The following is a 22,771-nucleotide window of genomic DNA, read 5'->3' as shown; positions in this document are numbered from 1 at the left end:
TAAAACTGAGTCTCGAAGCAATTTCCAGTTATTGACATATTTTCAACTTTCTTCGCAACATGAACTTGCCACTATGCTGTTGGAGAGGTGAGCAAATGTAATTTCCCGTGCCATTCGTCGGCGAACTGTTTATTTAACAGAACTCTGTGTTTCACATAAAAGAAACAGTGCAACTGCATGCGCTGCGTGTGACCCACAAACTGTAGCCTGAGGCGCAACAAACTTTTGTATCCACCGCCGAGTTTTATCTGATCAACAATAAGGTTGTTAGCATTTCTTTGCCGCTCCCCACAATATTCAAATGTGTACTCGCCACAAACAAAATGAAACAGCAACAGTAACAGTTTACTTGGAAAACTAAAAATCTTTGCTGGATTATCTTATCCGTCTTGTGACGGTTTATAGCAGTTGGTCGAAGTTTCAATGCCTGCAGCAAAATGATGTCCGTCTTATGATGGGTTATGCGATCCATTGCTTTGTATTTTGTATTGTTTGTAGCGTTGTCAGTGTCAGTAATAAAGACAAAGAAGGGATTACGGTTGAAATACAAAAATTATTAAGTTTAATCCAACTTAAATGTATACTAAGTTACAAACAATTTTTATTGCACTTTGCGCCTAGTTGTAGGCAACATTTTAATATCTAAGGCAATTTCTCATCCTTTTTTCACAATTTCACATGAATTTGTTTATTTTTTTCTTTCTCTCTCTATTGAACATTTTATATGCCCAAATAACTGCCAGAAAATTGCTTTTAGTTTCGACAATATGCTGTCATTTATTAGCAACTAAGCACTTGCTGAAGTGTCTGTGAAAATATTATATTACAAACTTTGTATGGGCAATAAATTATAAATATTTTGGGCTGCCACAGTTATATGTGCTTTGTTGGCAATATTTATCTAAATATCTTATATTTGCGCTGTGAAATATTAAAATTTTATTGCCACTAAAATGCTTGAAATCTACACTCTCTTTGTAATTTATGAATTTGTGCACACATTTTGCCCTTTGAAATGGTTTCATTTGTTGGACTGTTGGAAATGTGTTTAGGGTGCATAAATCCAATAAAAATTTATAATAAATATATAGCAAAGAAAATAGCAATAAAATATACTTTGCTACAACTTTAGTTATAAAATTGCTAAAATTTCTATGATTTGAAGGAACGGGTGATATTTAATATTAATACCGAATTCTTAAAATTGAATATGTATATGCGAAATCTATCTACTAAGGAATGTTAACATTTTCATTTATTAGGTCTACTACTTTGCTTCCACCGTTTTCCAATAGATGTCTCTAGGGTCAAGCACTGGTCGATTAAATCGATTAAATCGTTTTATATCGATCTTGGACATTTGTGACAACATTAACCCAATAAAATATTTTTAGAGACCTGTTTGCATTCCAAACTTATTCTCAACTGAAAATGTCACTTTTTGAGCCGAATTTTCGACATTTGCGAGAAATTTTGCTTTTCTTTTTTAATTCCAAGAAAAGTGCGGCTGAGGCTCATCGAATAATTTGGGATACGTACGGTGAGGCTGTCCTAAGCGCAAATTGGCCTTAAATTTACAAAAAAAAAAACGTCGAAAGCAAACTGAACTATAACTGAAACCTAAATCTACGCAACACCAATAAATATGAGTAATCCATTTCAGTATAAGCTATACCAAATCCGAAAGCTTTAAGAGCGGGTGCTAAACATGCAGAAGGAAACATATCTGGAGCACAGTTACATACCAACAACATGCCACAAGTTAGTGCCGCTGTCACACAGAGTTCAAGCAGCAATATACGAGCGCCAATAAATGAAATGAGCTGCACAAACGTTATAAGCGTTTATTGTTGTTGTTGTGGGCCATGTTGCAAATGACTTGACGACAAGTGACCAAATGAAAGATGCTTGCAGTTGAGTAAGCTGGCACTATCATATAGACACACAGCAACAACGGAGGGAAAGTTGAAAGGGAGAGCTTACCTATATAAATAAAAAGGAATGTGGGTGTGTGTCTTTGTGAATGACGAAATAACAGTTATAACTCAGTGAACTGGAAATGTGCACGCCAATATGGCTCAACGACGTAACGGCTCAGCGGCTCAATGGCAAAGAAAGAATTGAACGAGCATTTTACTTGAAAGTGTATAAATGAAAAGGCAAACAGCTCAGAAGTGTTTACACTTAAATGATGTTGAACTGGTGGGCGTGGCGCGCTTTGCGCTTCATTGACTCTACGAGTATACGCTTTTCAATTTCAGACAACAGTTTCGTTTCGGTTTCACTCAGCAAGCAATCTCGGCGATTTCCGCAAATTGTAAAGCTAAACTGTGGCGAATGTTAAGTGAATTGCATAGCTGAGTGCGTGTGTGTGTGCGTCGCTACTCGAGACTTGCGCGTCAACAGGCAATGAAATTATCAACGCCAAATATAAAACTGAGTAAATAAATCTCAACAACAACGAAGTAGTGCGCATTCAAGCAGCAAGCAGCAGCTATATTTGTATATAGAAAGTGTGTTGTTGTTATTTGCGTACATTTCAAATTCTCAATAAACTCACAAGCAACCGCCTTCTTTCAACTGCTCTTCTACTCTGCATTCATGCAAACACATATCAGTTGTTATTTACTATGCTCGCACACATCCTTTGTTGACTTGCTGCCTTTGCTGTTTTGTAATCGGAAATTGTCACCGAGTTTATATTCTGATTTAAAGCGCAGCGGCATGTTTCTGAGCTGTAGTCCGCATTTGTTGCCATTTGTTTACTCATGTGCGCTGTGTATTTGACAGTTTGCAGCTGCCATTCGGACATTTGCTGACACTTAAGTGGCACTCGAGTATGAAACGTTGATATCGAAATAAACTTGCGTCTTAAAGTAGTTCGAATGGTTGGCTGAGTGGAACGAGCTGGAAAAATGGGTTGGCATGAAAATGTTATTATCTGGAGTTGCAAAACACATTTGAAATGTTTTTATTTTTCGCTTTTATTCGCCTAGAATAACAGTGATTTCATATCATTTGAAAGGTTCAAGATGTGTTTGTCCGTCTTGCATGCTGACCGCGCCGAAATTTTTCGTTTATTGTTATGAAAATCTATACTATTTCTAATATTGTTAGTGTTTTTTGTGAGTCTCCTTAATATTTAAAAGTCAATTTGATACGCCGCAGAATGTGATGGGAGTGAAATGAAATAGGATACACCGTTTTTACTCATGGAACATTAGTTTATTGTATTTTTATACGCTCGTAACAAAGTTGCTAAGAGAGCTATAGAGTTGAATATATCAAAATAATCAGGATGACGAGACTAGATGCCGCTCCATCCGCCAAGTTCGTCTTTGCGTGCAAGCGATAACTTGAGTAAAACTTGTGATATCTTAAGGGTTTATATACAATTAGGAGGTCGAAAAAAGGCATTTTTCAAGAATTTTGTTCTAAGCAAACTATTTGGTTTATTGATTTGAAACTTGGCAGGTATATTATGACAACCTTAAACTATATTCACATTTTTTTTTGCCAAAAATAAATATCGGGAGCGTTGATATTGCCAATTTTGCAGAGGTCCGCAAAAAAAAGGCCTCTTGCGATGAGCACGATGTCACTGGACTGAATCATCTAAAATGCAAAAACCAAATAAATTTCATTAATATAATAATAAATCTAGTGATTGATTGACGGAATTAGCAAAAAAACTTGTTTGACAAAATGACGGCTACTCAAAGCAAAACGTTCGATTTTCGACCAAAACTCGTGTTTTTAATTGTTTATAAAATTAAGAAATTTTCATTGGATGGGGAAATCCTACGATTAATTACTAAAAAATATAGTTAAGAAGTTTGTGTAAAAATTTAAGACCGATTGGTTCAGCCGCTTCTGAGAAAGCTTGCTCAACGACTTTGAAAACACCATTTCGAGAAAAACGAGTTTAAAGTTTTGAAAGCACTTTATATGCCTTCACTAATGTATCTATAACTTCGTAAATATTCATTGGATCGACTTGAAATTTTGTGTGTGTATACTCAGATATATGCATATATATATTAAGAAAACGCAAAAAAATAGATTTTTTGAAAATCCTAACTGTATATAACCCCTTAATGAGACTTGGTACACATATTCCTTGGAACCGTGACCCCTCACTTTGTGATCAACAACTATATATTCGGCAGCAGTCGACCGATTTCAATGAAATTTGATGGGTAATATTTAAAATTTATTTTTATTATCTTGACACCCTAGTGAAACCAATGGAAAGTGGGCGAAATCGGTTTACAATCACACCTACTTCCCATGTAACACAATTTTAAAGTACAACTGATGATTATTTGTCGAAATCGGACTATAAATCTCTCAGATTATTTTCAGAAATTCAGAGCTTATCTACATATGTCATCTAATAATGTGTCTTTGTGCGAAAAATGGTGAAAATCGAGTCATAAAAATACGGTGGGCTTTATTCTGCATATATCAATTAATATAATATGTGAGATATCTTATTTAAATTAGGTGGAACACTATACCTTGGTGGTGAAAATGAGTTAAATTGTTTCAAAAACTATTCCAGCTTCCATATCTATACTAATATTATAAAGCTGAAGAGTTTGTTTGTTTGTTTGAACGCGCTAACCTCCGAAACTACTGGTTCGATTTGAATAATTCTCTTTGTGTTGGATAGTCCATTTATCGAGGAAGGCTATAGGCTATATAGCATCAGGAGCCAAGAAACAGTGGTAAATGTGTAAAAAACGGGGGAAATTATTTATCTTTGAGGGCTTCCGTTTCTTGCGCTGCGAAAGCGGTTCAAGATTAGATATGCTAAGGATCGAGAACGGTTGGACCATTCTTGATGAAATGTTCACAGGTTGTTCGTTGTGGATCTTGGAAGGTTTAGTCGGAAAATTGTAAAATTCCAAAAAGTGACTTTTTCCATACATTTTTTTTTTCAATCTATCTATAAAAAAAAAAAACAATTCGGAAAAGTCGGAAATTGGCAAGTGGCAACAGAGAATTCGGAATTGCAAATGAACGGTGACATCTACAATGAAGCATTGAAATTCATATGCCATCACCAAATCAAAGTCAAGTCAAGTCAAATTAGAGATGTACTGAATCGTGCATTCGACAGAATAACTTTTGAACAAAAAGTATAAAAAAATGTTCCATTATTTAATGAGCAGCAAAGACAACCTATGATGAATTGATTAACATATTCTGTTATTTCGAAATCAACAACGGCGGAGGAATTGAACGCATGTCTCAAGTCATCGGACTTGTGGCGGCACGCGAAAACCATATGATTGACCATGAATATGCGTGTGTTCCTGCAACAGGAAAGCACCGCAGAAGATTTGCAAAGAACTGGGCAAATTCTGGTTAATACTTCTAATGGTTTGAAATCAATCCGAACATTAGCCAAATTTATCGTAACTACGATTCGTTGAGAGCACGCAGAATTTTAAATGCCAAAAATACCGATGTCGATGATTTAATCTATACGACTTAAAGTCAACTTCCGGGAGATTTGTGTTCATACACATCGATCGATCATGTTGAAAATGAAGACGAAGCTGTGAATTATAAAGTGAAATTTCTAAATTCTTTGTCATTATAATGCTTTGTCATTTATTATGCTTCGCAACCTTCAAGCAGCTATCGAATAATGTAATAGTTGCAAGAATTTTTTAAAGGGACATACAAGGGGGCAGAGTGCTTGATTCCACGAATTTCTTTGAGTTCCAACGATTTGCCATTTCAGTTCAAACGTATTCAGTTTCCAATGAGACTTGCATTTGGGATGACAATCAACAGGTCTCAAAGACAGTCGCTGGAGGTGTGTGGCATAAATTTCATTCACGAGTTGAAAAACCATCTTCTGTTTACATTTACTCACCGGAACAGAAAACAAAAAATGTTGTTTATTAAGCTGAGTTACATTGAAAAAAAAAATTAGAAAAATCGCAAATAAATGTTTTCCAACACCATACAAATTCAACTTTGTTTTCAAAACAAATAATTTCACTCAGTGCTACGACTGCGGGGCAGCTAGTACTGTATAAAATTGTTTTCGTTATGCCAAATATACTGTACGAATTGTGTGTTATCTTAATAAAATTACATAAATAAATTTTCGAGAGTATAAAATATTCAGTTACAATTAAGCCCAACTCTACTCTTCTTGTTTGAACTACAATCTTACCTGAAAAATATTTTAATTTTCTAATTTAAATTATCTCATCAGTTCCAAACGAAATATAATTATTTGGAAAATGCCTTTTGTATTAATTAAATTCATATTTTTTGCATTCTCATATTAGCTTTTATACTTTTATCAAAGTGAATGCATGAATACAAAATTTCCACTTATTCTCAAATTTAATAAGAGCTGAATTCACTTAGAGTTCATGCTGATTAAGATATTTGACATGCTTGCCTTTGATTGGCGGTCTGCTAAACTATATGGAGACAAGTGTACCGACACGGCGTATACGTAACATTTCATTTTGCGTGCGAATGTGGAGACACACACACACACTTATGCAAATTCTTGGAATAAATCTAGAGAGAATTGGCAGACACAAAGGCACACAACTATTTTGAATAAATATGCGCAAAAGTGTAGCGGGTGGAATTGCGTGCGAAGCGATAATGGAAATGAAAGCATTCAGCAGCGAATGCAGATGCTTATCGGTATCAGTGTCGAAACTTACATACATATACATATATGTATATGCTGATGTGGGTGCGAAAACTAGTTTCTTTATAAAACATACAATTTTGCTTATTTAAATATGTTAAATGACTTTATTTATCTGTGTTTGTGTGTAACAATCAGAAAGATAAATACTTATATGCTTTCCAGCTGATGCTTGCGTGTATCTTTTAATAAAGAAAGGTGTCAAAATTCATAAAAGCGTGTGTTGAATAGAACACACATATCTAATATCTAAATAGAAAAGTAGTTTCTGATGTTTATACATTTTTGATTTATAATATTTGCTGTTATTTGTCGCCATATGCTGTTCGCTTAATATGGCTTTGGTTTGCACAACTTATACTATAATACCTAAAAGCCAAATAGTCTATAAGCTAGTCTTACAAAATGCAGAATAATTTGCTCTCATTTTACATTGCTTTTGAACAAAATTTAATTGAAAATAAATATTTTAAGGAATTTCATATTTGTTACAGAATTTCTGCTACTGGGAAATCAAATTTTGTTTGCATAAAATATTTCAAAAAATAATCATGTTTACACAAATATATCTAGCTTACAAACTCGCAATATTTATTTTCATAGAAAAGCACAAAACTTGCCGAAAACACATTCGCATTCAACAAAAATACGAAACTTTCGCAGCATTTGTAAGCGAAATGAGAGCGATACAATGCAATGCATGCATGAATTATTCTATTTTGCTCAAGTACACGCTATCTCATAACTTTAATTATATTCATGAATATAATAAGCATAAAGAGGCAGCCACACTGCAAACAGTAGCATGTTGTGAGTCTTCAGCCCAGTACACACACACACATGCTTGCAAGTATGTATGTGTTTCCTTTTTACTTTACATTTACTGATGCTACTACTGCCAGTTAAGGCAATGCGACACAGGCAGCAGGGGCGAGCGCCCTTGCAGTAAAATGCAATGAAAGCATGCATTAAATATACGAGAGCAAGGTTGCAAGTGAAACGGGAGACAGTAACGGAAGATGTTAAAGTAGCGAGAAAAATATATGCACGGCATTCAAGGAAACACACAAAACACAGCAATAATGGAAGTAAACAGCAGCAAGCAGCGCACAAATGTAATACAACGCATTAAGCTTGTGCAATAAATGTTGGATTGTGGCAAGAATACTGTAATCGTATTGGTACATAACAGCATGTGTATATACGCCTTTAAGTGTATTAAAATCGCTGGTTGATATGCACACATTTACTCAGCTGGAAATGATATTGTAGCGTTACAAATGCATATCAGTTCAATGTGTCTGTGCTACAGTTGAGTGCGGACTGCAATCGATTTAATAAGAAAATATGCGATTTTTCTGCTACTGTAGCATTTTGTAATTGATTTTTCTACAGAAATTCGGTTGAATTCATTGAATATTTGCTGAAAGGTGCAGTCTGTTCATGCATTACAGTTGTTACTGCGAAAAATAGCAGCCAATTTGAAATGTGTTCGTATATATAAGGATACATCATGTGTGCTATAATCGCCTTAGCTTCATGCTTCGTGATTTATATGTGAAAAACTCTCGGAAATTGCAATTGAGTAGCTCACTTATACAATTAACAAAACTGCATATTTTTTAATTAACGAATGGATGGATCTCTACGCGCAGTGCAATTCTGAGAAGATATCCAGTGATATAATACACATATAAGCTTCTTTTCTTCTAAATAAATGCACTCCGATAACATACTTTATGTCAATCACTCCTCTTTCTCACTCATTCTCACTCTCTTTTCCTTTCTTTCTCTGTATCTCGCACATGATATTACTCTTTCATCTTCCATAGAAGGAAAGAAGGAAGTCATAAGAAGTATTCCATTAAAATTAAACTCTCATTTTATTGCACATAAATAGTTAATATTAAACCAATTTCATCATGCCGTGATTTAAGTGTGCATATATCATCCCAGCACTAATAAAGCCTGCGTTATGACGTATTAAAGTGAACAAAAATAATTTGACACATTAAAGGCCAAATTTAATGATTCGTTATAAATATTATGGGTGATGAATAAGGCTACAAAAAATATACCACGCTTTATTAAAAACAAACACACCCGAAATATATATAAATAGCCGTTTATATACAAGTACATATATATTAATATATGTGTGTGAATACAATGCGTTGGCATCATCGATTAGGCGAGTAAGAGAGAGAGTATAAAAACATTGTGTATATATATACCTATATAAATATATAATCAAAAACACAAAATATCTGAGTGTGTGTAGCAGTTTATTGGATTAGATTTTTAATTAGAGATTATAATAGCCTTTTCACACAGGAGCCAATTGATCAATTAACCGGACTTTGCTTGATTAAAGCGCTGATTTAGACCGATTTACCATACAACATACAAATCTAATTTTTCTACATTAATTATACCCTGAACAGGCTACATTAAGTTTGTCACGAAGTAACACTGTAACACCCAGAAGGAGGCCCTATAAAGTATATATGTATATAAATGATCAGTATGTTGAACTGAGTCGATTTAGCCATGTCCGTCTGTCTGTCTGTATATATACGAACTAGTCCTTCAGTTTTTAAGATATCGTTTTGAAATTTTGCAGATGTTATTTTCTCTTCAAGAAGCTGCTCATTTGTCGGAACTACCAATATCGGACCACTATATCATATAGCTGCCATACAAACTGAACGATCGGATCAAGGGCTTGTAGGGAAAACTTCCGCATTTTACTAAATATCTTCACGAAATTTGGTGTGAGTTATTGTTCATCGAAATAATTTAATCTCCGAAAAAATTGTTCAGATCGGTTCACTATAGCATATAGCTGCCATACAAACCGAACGATTGGAATCAAGGGCTTGTATGGAAAAGTTTCGCATTTGACGTGGTATCTTCACAAAATTGGACATGGATTACTGTTTAAGGTAATAATATAATCTCCGAAGAAATTGTTCAGATCGGTTAACTATATAACCTTAATGTTTCTAGCAAACAACCCGGCTAAAAAGAATTAGTAAAATGTTTTCTTTTTTTTACCCACTTTTTCTTACGTCTTTAGATTTGTTTAAACACATATGTAGTTACGAAAAGAAATGCACCTGTGAAGGGTATATTAGTTTCGGTACAGCCGATGTTAACGTTTTTTCTTGTTTTAATTGAATTTTAATCGACTTGATTATTAATGCGCTGCACAGTGAGACAACGCCGGCATTAAATACAAGGAGTCATTGTAGAGCTCTGAAATTTTGCACAGGTTATTTTTGAGACAATTCCAGTTTAAAAAAAATTAAGAAAATTCGCCCACTTTTACGCCCACCTGCCATACAGTCGAAATTTGTAAAATGCCGTATTGTCCGTAATACTTTAGGTATAACTTTCAATTTTGGTATACTTGAATGTTATATAGTTAAAAACATTATCTATACTATAAAAATGAATCGCAAAATGTGTTGCTAAGCGCATAACTCGAGAACCGTTGAACCGATTTCGTAAATTCTTTGTTTAGAATGTTTTTAGAGGTACCGGGATGGTTCTTACGGAGAGAAAAATTAGAAAAATTGCCTGAAAAAGTCTTAAATTCACAATTTTCTAATCACCCATACAAACAATTTGTGTCGATAGTCTCGAAAAAAGTCGGGAAGGGCCAAACCGATCTGGCTAATTTTAGTTTTGAAATATTTATGGAAGGCCAGGGAAGGATAAGAAAGTAAGTATATATCGAGAAATTGTGAGGAAGATAACAAGAAGATGATTTAATTTGAATTGACAACAAAATTATAAAAAAAAACAATACAAAAAATAATAATATTTTGAAAGTTGTCATTGTTGCTTTGTTAAAATATTTTTGTCATTATTCAATTGTATAAGGCTGTGTCGATAGGCCAAAACAATTTGTAACAAGTAGGGAAAGGCAATCGAACATTTTATACTCTCGCAATTTATTGATGTAATTTTATTACACACAATTTGAAATATAGTCCAATAGAATAACGAAAATCAGCATACATAGTACATGAGGGTTGAGGTAATTCCTGAACCGATTTGACTCATTTTCAACGCCCAGTTATATTGGGAATAGGGGCAACTTGGCACCTGTTAGTAGGCAGACAAACGGCAATTCGGTCTAGAAATTACTCCTAAATTGCAAATCAACGAAACACCAGTCTGCAAAATCGCCAAAAAAGGAGCTATAAAGAAGATTTTCAAGATATTCAAGTCGCTGGAGGTACTGTACAGGACTTTAAAAGATTTACGCGATAACGAAAATATTTTTGGTGAAACCATGATTCTGTTGGGAGGTGCTTTTCGCCAGACTATTCCTGGATCAACTGTTGCTGACGAATTAATCACATTCCTAAAATCATCTAAATTGTGGCGACACATAAAGAATCGCCAATTAACAAATAACATACAAGTGTTTTTCCAACAATATCATACTTCGATTGTAGAAATAGTTGAAAATGGTAGCGACGCAGTTGACACCTCGATGGATTAATAACATTTTTAACGGGTTTCTGTCACTTCATGGACTCGAAAGAGGAGCTTATTCATCGTGTTTTTCCTGACATGCAACCATAATATAATAAATATAAATGGCTGATTGAATGGCCTATATTGGTGGTAAAAAACAAGGATTAAATTGCTGGACTATCACCACTCACTTTGCAATTAAAAGTTGTGTGAGTTAACATCATGCTGCGTAACATAAATTAACCTCGAGTAATCAATATCGTCGCCGAAGCCAAGATTGGTCCAACTTAATTTAATGTATACCTTAGCCACAAAAACGTGTGGCCGGGTCTGCTAGTTTGAAATAAAAATTGAACTTTGACCCACTTTTAACCCCATCACCCATACTACCTCAACATAAAAAGTGCCATATTTTCTAAAATATATTAAATAAAACCTTCAAATTCTATATTACTGTAATTTATATCATTTAAAATGTTTCATGCAAAAATTAGAAAAACACGCCCACTAATACGCCCACCTCCCAATGAAATGAAATAAAAAAAAAAACAATATTTTTTTTTCATTCAATGAATAATTTTTTAACATCATCATGGTATTCTAATTTTTTCAATTTGTTTCTCATTCTAAATGAATTAATATAAGGATCTGATGATATTTGCAAATAGTGCATCACATCTTCATTCGTAGAAATACGTGAATTTTTACGAGAATGGAATAGCCAACAGTTTCTATACTCCTTATTCATTGCTCCTTGCGCTTCTTTGGATAACATTAGTGTAGCAAAAAAAAGTTAATATAAATTGAAAATAAATTATATAAATTGTGTTTTTTTTTTAATTTATTTTTTCATTTACTCATTCTACAATAACTAAATTAATTAAAAAAATACTTTAAAGTTACATTTATTATGTATTGTTATTTTAATAAGCTTTTGATTATTACATATTGAACTAACATATTTCAAGCGCGTTGGCATACCTCAATTTTGACTTGCTCTAGACCAAAAAGTAATGAAGTTATGAGGCTGAAATGAGGCAGGGAATTGTTACTCATATATCTGTTAATATACTGTGAAAATTTCTTCCAAATTGGACGACACGTCAAAAACCATTTTTTGCCGCGGTTACTATTGGGCTGTCTCACTGTGCGCTGCCGCCTTAAAATAATAAAAATAACAATACCTTCTTCTTCTTCTTACCAAGATTTCATGAAAAGCAAAAACAAAAATGTGTAACAGCTGATCGATTATCGAGTAGCCGGCAGTGTGAAGGGCAAAAACTGATTTCTCAATCAAAATTTAATTGTTCAATTAATTTGGCTGGGCGAAAAGGCTATAAGAAATATCAAATATAATATGTAAATCACTGAAACTTGTACGACGTTTCTTAGCGAAATAGTGGTAGTTTTTAAATAATATATAATGTAAAGGAATACAATCAATTACAATTAAAACAATAATTTAAACTGTTCTTTTAATTATAACCATGAGCAAAAAGTATTCATGGGTTTCCTTTATATTTAATTATGAGAAAAAAATTTAAAATATTGTCTTTATCGCAAGTAATTCGAACACTTTCACATACAATCAGCACGCAAATTGGTCACAAAAGCGCTGAAACCAATTAATTACAACATGTGGATATATGCTGTACGAATATTATTTATTGTTTCAACTCATTTTGTCATACGTGTCCTTGTGAAAAATTTAATTATTACTCCCACGACACGCATTTGTTGTCAGTAATGGATGACTTTTCAACATGCGAACAAATTACTCTCTGTATACATATGCTTGCATTTACAGTTATGCACGTGCTGTGTGATTATATAAATTTGTAACTGCGTATATATATATATTTGTAAAGATATAACGTTGTTGTTTTACAAGAATGCGCTGCCGGTGGCCGTTTCACTTGCTGCTGGCTTTAATTATAATGGCGCAAACCTGCCACGCATGTGGTCAAGCGATCAGCAAGTCAATCAAGCGTTGGATATAAAATGTGCAGAAGTGTTTTCGGCTTGCAGCGCACATATAAACACTTATACAAGTTTATATATATTCTACGTAAACAAATTTGCACAGTGACTACACTGCGTATACGTAACTTCATGCTTGCATCAAGCCTGACTGGCGCTCATGCACTTGTTGAGGTTTTACATTGCTAGAGCGCTCTAAAAATGTACTTGTTTGTTCACTGCTGTAAATAAATGTATTATTTTCAAAATAAATATGTTTTTTCATGAATACTACGCGTGCGTCGATGCAACAATTCAACTAAAATGGACAAGCTCAATTTCCGCATATTTTGTTGTACTGCAGGTAGCTGGGGAGAGATGAATTATTTTGTGAATTTTGTTGTGTTATGTTTTGCAAATAGAGCATGTTCAGCCGGTTAATTGAAATATTTTCGAATTGATGACTTTTAAAATTTTTTTTGATCGAATTTTTATGAAGGATTTTCCAATAGTTGTATTATATTTTCAAGTTTTTGGCATGCCTATTTCGATTTTCTGAGAAAATTAATTTCAAAATTTCACCTTCTTGCACAAAGACCACTCACGTTGGACCATATTGCATTTTATTCTAAAAACAATAAGCAAAAAGTCCAAGCTGCAGGCTATGCAATTTCTCTATACGCTTAAGTCATTAGAAATACTATCTATATATAGCAGCGGTATATTGATATGCTAATCAATGACCGCATCGCCGAGAACCTTGGCTGAAGGCTTTGATTACTTGCAGTTGCAACTCATGTTGCACACTTCACTATTTACTTTCCTTTCCTTGCAACCCATTTCCAGCTACCTACCTCTTCAAAATGCAAAGAGCATGCATAGAAGCAAGCACAAACTCAATCATGAAGACAAAGCTCAAGGCGGCCTCCGACTTATAATAAAACTTTCAACTACTAATAAATGAAAATTCTCACACAGAAGTTCTCACTGTGCGCTGAGGCATGACAAAGCAGCAGCAACCAGCAGTTTGCCACTACAAACTACAAACGCAACAAATGCAACAAAGTGCACAGTGCAAATGTGCGAAGCATATGCGAAAAGCGCTTGCATTAGTTTAATATTATGCGCCGGCAAAGAAGAAACAAATTGCCGGGGCGTAGCGCTGAGGGAAATTATAAAACCCACCTCCATTGCTTTGAGGCGTGGCAAACGTGCTGGCGCTGAAATGCGAACAGGAAAATGATGCGGCAGCACGCTGATGTGTGGTCCAACCGCATTCGGTCACAGGGGCAACGTGCAAAGTAATGGCAACACTTGCTCACGCTCATACATACATAAATAAACACGAGGAGAGTGGCAACACCATCAACACATTTGCTTCTGCTTTTTGCTGGTGCCACAGTGCAAATATGGCGCTTACTGCTGGCATGCAACCACCACTTGCCACAAGCGCTGGAAGGCTGTTTGCCAGCAATATTTGTGTGAAATACTGAAATGCAGGAAGCGGAATATTGCAGCAAAAGAGGAAGAGGAAAATTGTGCTACGTGATAAACTACCTTTGGACTGTACGTATCTGAGTATATGTATATATGTGTAAAGATATATGACAGGTTAACACATATTTATGCCTGCTGGTGCTGCCTGCAGCTACAATATATGTTTTGCTTGTAACAGAGATAGCACTCAATACATTTACTTGCAGGAAAATCAGTTAAAGGAAAGCAGACAATTTGACCTGAGTATATAGATCGTTTTCTACATTCTCATGCATACTGAGGTATGTTCAAAAAATAACGGGAATTTTCGAAATTATGCGATCAATAAATTCTCATTTTTGTTGTATTATTTTTTTTTTTTCAAATATAAAAAAACCTTAAAGGGTCGTTGTTGTACAAGCATACGAGAAATCGTTGAATTCCAAAAAATCGAGTTTCAGAAATGTTTCGACTATGTTAAGAAGCCCCGGCAAACGTACATGAAATCGATTGAGTACCATTTTAAAGGCAACAACACATTAATGTAGACTTACATATAAATATTTTTTCAGGAAACGAAAATTCCCGTTATTTTTTGAACACACTGCAAACGTGTACCGTCAATTACTTATGTGCGTAGCTCTTCAAATGCGCTCAGCAATATTTGTACACTCACTTACTCGAGCACGTAGGTCTTTTTGTACTTTTCAGACCACCACACTTGTGTTTGTTAGTCAGACAGCCAACATTTGTTGATTATGTAATATTCAAATATGCTAGAAGACGTTTGTTGGTTTGAAATTATTGGCACGTTTCGCTTTTGTGGGGCGCGCAGCTGTTAAATTTATGAGCGCGACAAGTTCCCAAAATGTGTGACTTCATAACTTTGTTGTAATATAAATAATAAAATTGTTTATAGCTTAAAAAAGTTTTAGCATTTCACGAGTAGCTTTCTCATGGCGCCATTGATATTTGCTTTTTAACTACATTTTTCGTTGGAAAAATATATTTTAGTGTTTTTTGAGAAAATACAATTTATGAGACATAAATGCTATGTTTTTGGTATGCAGATAAGTCAGTAAAGTAAATAACGGTACTTTTTTTGGACTTTGCATTAAATTTTCCAGCAAAAATATATAAATTAATAATTTTTTTAAATGCTGAAAAATAAGCTCAATTAGTACTTCCATTGACGATTCAACATTTTTCGTTTCATTCTTTTAACTTTTAATTAGTTTTTGCCTTGCATTTCGGTCTTGTTATGCCGTCAAATTGAAACTGTTGCTACAACAAATAGAATTCATCAAGCTTTGTTGGCGAAGTTTCATGAAAAACAAGTAAGGAAAGGCTAAGTTCGGGTGTAACCGAACATTTTATACTCTCGCAATTTATTGAAGAAATTTCCCATAAAATCGGCATAAAGTTTAATAGAATAACGAAAATCGTCGTATATAGATATGAGGGCTGAGGTAATTCCTGAACCGATTTCATTCATTTTTACCAGCAAAATACACTATATCCAAGACTATACGCGCACTTAATTTTGCTAAGATATCTCACATATTAACCAATACATACATATATGCGGAATAAAGCCCAACGATTTTTTTAAAAACCTATAATTAGGTATATGGGAGCTAGGGATATGTTATGACCCGATTTTAATAATTTTTGGAACAGAGACACAATATTAGAAGAAAACAATTTCCTCTGAATTACATTATATTATCTGAGAGATTTACCCATATTTTCGGTTAAAATTTACCCTTAGGCGCTGAGGTCAACATGTTCGATATCTGGGAACTTGCAAAGTTATAGTCCGTTTACGAAAATTTTTTCCACAAGTGAAGCCAGAGATGATATACACTATTTATATAAAGTTTTATTCCGCTATCTGCATTGGTTCCTTATGTATACTTTATAAAGTGAAAGAATCGGATGGAATTCAAAATTGAGTTATAAGGAAAGTCATCGTGGTTGTGAATCGATTTCGCCCATTTTTTATCCGTGTTATCGGGTGTCGAGGAAATATTAAATACCGAATTTCATTAAAATCTGTCGAGTAGTTCCCGAGATATAGTTTTTGATCAATAAGTGGGCGATGCCACGCTCATTTTTCATTTTGTCAAAAAATCTGAGCGCAGCTTCCTTCTGCTATTTCTTCTCTAAAATTTAGTGTTTTTGATTTTTTTCGTTAGTGAGTTAACCCACTTTTAGTTATTTTCAACCTAACCTTTGTATGGGAGGTAGACGTGGTTATTATCCGATTTCAACTATTCGTGGTGTGTAGTGGGGTACGTAAGGGAACCGACTGCAGAAAGTTTGGTTTATATAGCTTCAATGATTTGCGAGATATATACAAATAACCGATTTGGGGGGGGCACGCCCACTTCCCAAAAAAAAAAATTACATCCAAATATGCCCCTTCCTAGTACGATCCTTTGTTCTAAATTGTCCAAAGTTTTTGGTTTTCGCCATTTTGTGGGAGTGGCAGTGGTCCGATTTTGCCCATTTTCGAAAGCAACCTTTTCACGGTCCCAAGGAACATGTCTTCCAAGTTTCGTCAAGTTGTCTCAATTTTTACTCAAGTTATCCGTTGCACGGACAGACAGACATCCGGACAGATTTCCGGATGACGAGACATGATCAGGCATTTTGATATATATAACCCTATATCTAGCTCGTTTAGTATTATGACTTCAAACAACCGTTATGTGAACATATACAAATAACCGTAATACTCTCTTAGCAACTTTTGTTGCGAGAGTATAAAAATCTGAAGGATTGCAGCTGGCCAATAGACACTTTGTCAAACAGTCTCAAAAACACAAACACACACAATCTAGTAATCAATAAACAAAGAGACGCTGCAAATAAAATACTTTTGGCTTAATTCTAAGCACAGCCATTTCATTTTTATTTCATTCTTATTTATTTTTTATTTCCTCAAACAAATAGCAGCGGACGGAAAGTACCCTCTTACTACGCGCTTTGTGCTCTGCTATGAGTAATAAGCCTGCTATTAATATTCAAAGTATGCGGGTCCCGTTATAATTTCATTTATTAAGTACAAAAAGGTCACTCGCACATAATTTTCAAAGCGAAGCGCAAAAATTCGAAAGAAAAAATTTCAGCGAAAAAAAATGAAAATCACGAACACTTGTTAGCAAACAATGCATTCAATGGACAAGTCAGCGAGGCGAAAACAATTTAATTGCGCTCATTAAGCAGCTACCAATTTAAATTAGCATAATGAGGCATTTTTATTAACATTATTTCGCTTTGGCGCAACACTTTCTACGCAGCCGGTCATTCAATCATATATACCATCAAGATATAAATAACATTTTTTTGCAGCTGCGCAGCCTTTTGTTGTTTTTGTTGTATTTTGTTTGTGTGCGCTAACTAATTACAAGTGCGCTGTGAGGCTGAATAAAAAGTTATCAATCCACGGTTTTTGACGCCCACAGAAGTTTAAATTTTTTTGCGATTTGAGGGTTCAATCAACTGCATAGCATAAATTCGCATTCACGCTGCATTCTAGCGTGAAATTTTGTGCGTTTACTCGTTGAATGCGTTTTATGAAATCGCGCGCCAAATTGATTGCATGCAATTACAGGCGTATGAATGATACAAAACAAATAACAAACATTTACAGAAAAAAAATAAATAAAATTAAAACAAAAATATAAAAATTGTAAAAGTATTAAAAAAGAACTAAAACAATATTAAATCAAAATTACATACGTTAATATTCATTTTGTTTAATTATTTAAGCACCTTTTGTAGTTATTGTAGCATTTCAGCTATTTACTTTAATACCTCAGTCAAATAATTATATGTATATGAACTTTTTGCAAAAAAAAAATGAAAGATTACAAAATTGCAAAATATTTCTGAGCGTGCAGGTTTGTTGTTATTAATGTATACGATATAAAAAAAATAAAAAATTAACAAATTTCAAAATATTTTTTTAAACTATAAAACATAATTGAAGTTTAGGCTAATAGTAAATATTTATATGTGCATTTTACTATTTTTATCAGTAAAGCCTATACATTTGAGTTTAACTAAAAGAAAGAATTTATTTTAATAGTCAGTAGAATTGTCCTTAAATTTTAAAACTAAATTAAGCCGCTTAATCAGAGCATTAACTACTGACTGTAGAATAGTTATGTAAATATTGGCAAATTCTTGCTTTATGGCTAATTTAGGGTGACGTACTGTCTCAAACTGTTTTCCGTTTTGGAAAACAGGAGCAGAGAGGTTCCCCCAGAGATCCTCAATAGGATTTAGGTTCGAACTCAATGCTGCACATTGTAATACCGGAATTTTCCGGTCGTTTAAGATGTTCTTCGTGTGGATTGAAGCGTTATCCTTTCGATATGTCCAGTTATATACCATAAATATTGCTTGCAAATTTTATTAACTCGCTGTCCAAAAGATCTACATTGATATTAGCATTCATTTGAGTGAATATAAAACATGTAGATAGCTTCCCACAACAGCAAAATGCAGCCCATGGAATCAAGGTACCGCTTCCAAAACATCGCTTGTAGTAGGACCGTCGTCCCTGGTGTGAATCTCTCCAATATTTTTTGCAATGACCTGGGCCGACCAAATTTAATTTTTTTTCGTCACTAAAGACTGTATTCTATCACTCATCGGCACAGAGTTGGTATTTATTTGCAAACCTCAAATGTGCTTTATTGTGTCTTTCTTTAGCGTTGGTTTAGGTGCCATGGAGGTGTGTTCCAGAAACTGATTTTTATGCATAATTGGAAAAATTATATTTATTGTGATTTTCTGTCTTAACTAGGTCCATATTTGATCGCTGCTTATCAAGTCCGCAACTACTAGCCGTCGAATCGCACTATACCATAATTAGTGGGGTTTTTAAGAAATTTTGAGATACAGTTCTGATGTCGCTTTGGTCTAGAGCCATTTTGGAACCGTTTTCATGCATTCCTATGATTATTACTTGTTCCTCGGCTGATAAACTAGTACCGGCTAGTACTAGTACAATAATTTTGAAAACAAATTTTAGCAAAAAAAGTTTTTGCTGCGACACTATCAGTAAGAAAGATCCGCTAAACTGATTTTGCACATATAAATATTTACTATGCAATACCCAATTCACAAGCACATTCTTAATGTAATTGTACAACGAACGAGAAAAGTATGAAACAATTTTCATTGCATAGTAACGGTAACATATCAACCTTTTATTCCACTTTTTCCGAAATCCAAAAAATAACAGTGAATAAGAAATATAAACACAAGCAGAAATGCACATATAATTATTTGACTGGGGTACATTTCCATGCCAGTGCACCATATTGATTGGTTGCGTATACGCCAAGGTGTACATTTTGCCTGCCTGCTGCACTCAAATTGCCTCGGCCTCGTTGATATCAATGCGGACATTCATATAAATTGCGCATACAGTTATGAATGTTCAAGTTTACATATCATTTATGCAGCTGAAAATATGAAAAGGTATTGCAATCGAAATGTAATTTTGCGCTGTTTGCCTCTGGCATGCAAATGCAAATGGTCGCGCGTTGCAATTTATGATATCTTCATTTATGAATGCGCAAAATTGCGCATGTGAAACGTGAGAGAAGTTTGAACGCCTTTGCAACGTGCCACTGCAGACGATAAAAAATAATGTAGTGTGCTTCTCGTAGGTTGGACATGAGCAAGAGTGTGGTATGTTGGTCAATATAAAATGACTGCTTCAAAGTGGAATAATATTTATTTGTTGAGGAACTAAGAAGTTATTTACTTTCTTGTGTTTACTTTCTCAATATAAACAATATAAATTGGAGGAAGATCTGATATATACTACATATTTGTTCTTTATTAGAGAGGGGCACCTGCAATGGATGCTCAAAAACTTGTTGGCTTGATTTAAACACGAATAATACTTTCTTTATTCATTATCATTTATATTTCATAATTTTACAGAAATAATTCTGATTCAGTTAACTACACATATGTATGTATGTATCTATGTGATTGGCGTTGCAACCGTTTAGCCGGTTATAGCCGAAGCGACGATAGTGCGCCACCTCTCTCTCTCCTTCGCAGTTCGGCGCCAGTTGGAGATCCCAAGTGTAACCAGGTCGCTCTCCACCTGGTCCCTCCAACGGAGTGGAGGCCTTTCCCTTCCTCGGCTTCCTCCGGCGGGTACTGCATCGAACACTTTCAGGGCTGGAGTGTTTTCGTCCATTCGGACAACATGACCTAGCCAGCGTAGCCGCTGTCTTTTTATTCGCTGAACTATGTCAATGTCGTCATATAACTCGTATAGCTCATCGTTCCATCGTCTGCGGTATTCGCCGTTGCCAATGTTTAGAGGACCATAAATCTTGCGCAAAATTTTCCTCTCGAAAACTCCTAGTGTCGTCTCATCTGATGTTGACATCGTCCAGGCTTCTGCACCATAAAGCAGGACGGGAATGATAAGCGACTTGTAGAGCTTGATTTTGGTTCGCCGAGAGAGGACTTTACTGTTCAATTGCCTACTCAGTCCAAAGTAGCACCTGTTGGCAAGAGTGATTCTGCGTTGGATTTCAAGGCTGACATTATTATCGGTGTTAATGTTGGTTCCTAGGTATACGAAATTATCTACGACCTCGAAGTTATGACTGTCAACAGTGACGTGGGAGCCAAGACGCGAATGCGCTGACTGTTTGTTTGACGACAGGAGATATTTCGTCTTGTCCTCGTTCACCACCAGATCCATACGTTTCGCTTCCTTATCCAGTCTGGAGAAAGCAGAACAAACGGCGCGGTTGTTGCTTCCGATGATATCAATATCATCGGCGTACGCCAGTAGCTGTACACTCTTATAGAAGATTGTACCTTCTCTGTTTAGCTCTGCAGCTCGTATTATTTTCTCCAGCATCAGGTTAAAGAAATCACACGAGAGTGAGTCACCTTGTCTGAAACCTCGTCTGGTATCGAACGGCTAGGAGAGGTCCTTCCCGATCCTGACGGAGCTTTTGGTGTTGCTCAACGTCAATTTACACAGCCGTATTAGTTTTGCAGGGATACCAAATTCAGACATCGCGGCGTAAAGGCAGCTCCTTTTCGTGCTGTCGAAAGCAGCTTTAAAATCGACAAAAAGGTGGTGTGTTTCGATCCTCTTTTCACGGGTCTTCTCCAAGATTGGGCGCATGGTGAATATCTGGTTCATGGTGGACTTTCCAGGTCTTTAGCCACACTGATAAGGTCCAATCAGTTTGTTGACGGTGGGCTTAAGTCTTTCACACAGTACGCTCGATGGAACCTTATAGGCGATATTTAGGAGGCTTATCCCACGGTAATTGGCACAGTTTGTAGGATCGCGCTTTTTATGGATTGGGCAGAGCAAACACAGGGGCATAAGTACATAATATCCAATTGGGACCATTTTGAAGTCAACAACAAACATCAAAGTACACGCATAAATAAATATATTTTCCGAAAACGAAAATTCCCGTTATTTTTTGAACACACCTTGCACAGTAATTATATTTCTAACACATACAATGCCAAAACAAATTTGTGCACAGCAATAACGGTACACATAAATATATCCAATGCAGTCGTGTGCACAATTTGTAGCAATTGCCCTGCTCTAATGGCGACCAACTAATACACACTCGAAGTCATTGGGTCTCACCATATCTTGGTGTGTGTGCGTGGGTGGCGAGTAGTGAGGCGGTTGTGTGATTATATTGAAACTTTGCCAATTTGTGCGTTGCACGTACGTGACACTAATTGCTGCATTCTCACGCTTATAAATCAAGTTATAAATCTTGATTTTCTTAACGAACGGCGGACATTTAAGTTTAATGCCGAGCAAAATGGTCACATGGCAGCAGCAAAACTAACAAAGTTCCTCGAAATATTCAATGAGCACATGCACGCGGTGTGGTGTGGCGAAGCAGCCTAAGCCAAGCTGTAATTAATGGCCTCCAATGTGCGGTTAATTACAGTTCATTTGGGTTTAAGAATTGCGCTTTGCGGCATTCAAAGCAATTGATAGTCGTTAAGCAAGTCATGCAAATTCTGCAGTTAAAGCGACTCTGGTCTTCGGTTAATATATGCTTTCGCTTTAATATTTACTCTCGTATAGAATTTCTTACACTCACTCGCCTT

The 22,771-nt window shown here is 35.2% G+C and overlaps 1 protein-coding gene across 1 annotated transcript in view; it reads left to right on the top strand.

Moving 5' to 3' along the window:
• LOC105213483 (metabotropic glutamate receptor 2) overlaps positions 1–22,771 on the top strand; it is a 192,501-nt gene that overhangs the window by 38,417 nt on the left and 131,313 nt on the right. The gene's annotated exons all lie outside the window — the stretch shown is intronic.

The sequence above is a fragment of the Zeugodacus cucurbitae genome, chromosome 6, assembly GCF_028554725.1.
Source record: "Zeugodacus cucurbitae isolate PBARC_wt_2022May chromosome 6, idZeuCucr1.2, whole genome shotgun sequence".
Lineage (NCBI taxonomy): Eukaryota > Metazoa > Arthropoda > Insecta > Diptera > Tephritidae > Zeugodacus > Zeugodacus cucurbitae.
Note: the sequence above shows the minus strand (reverse complement) of the source record. Positions and strands in the feature narration are given on the sequence as shown.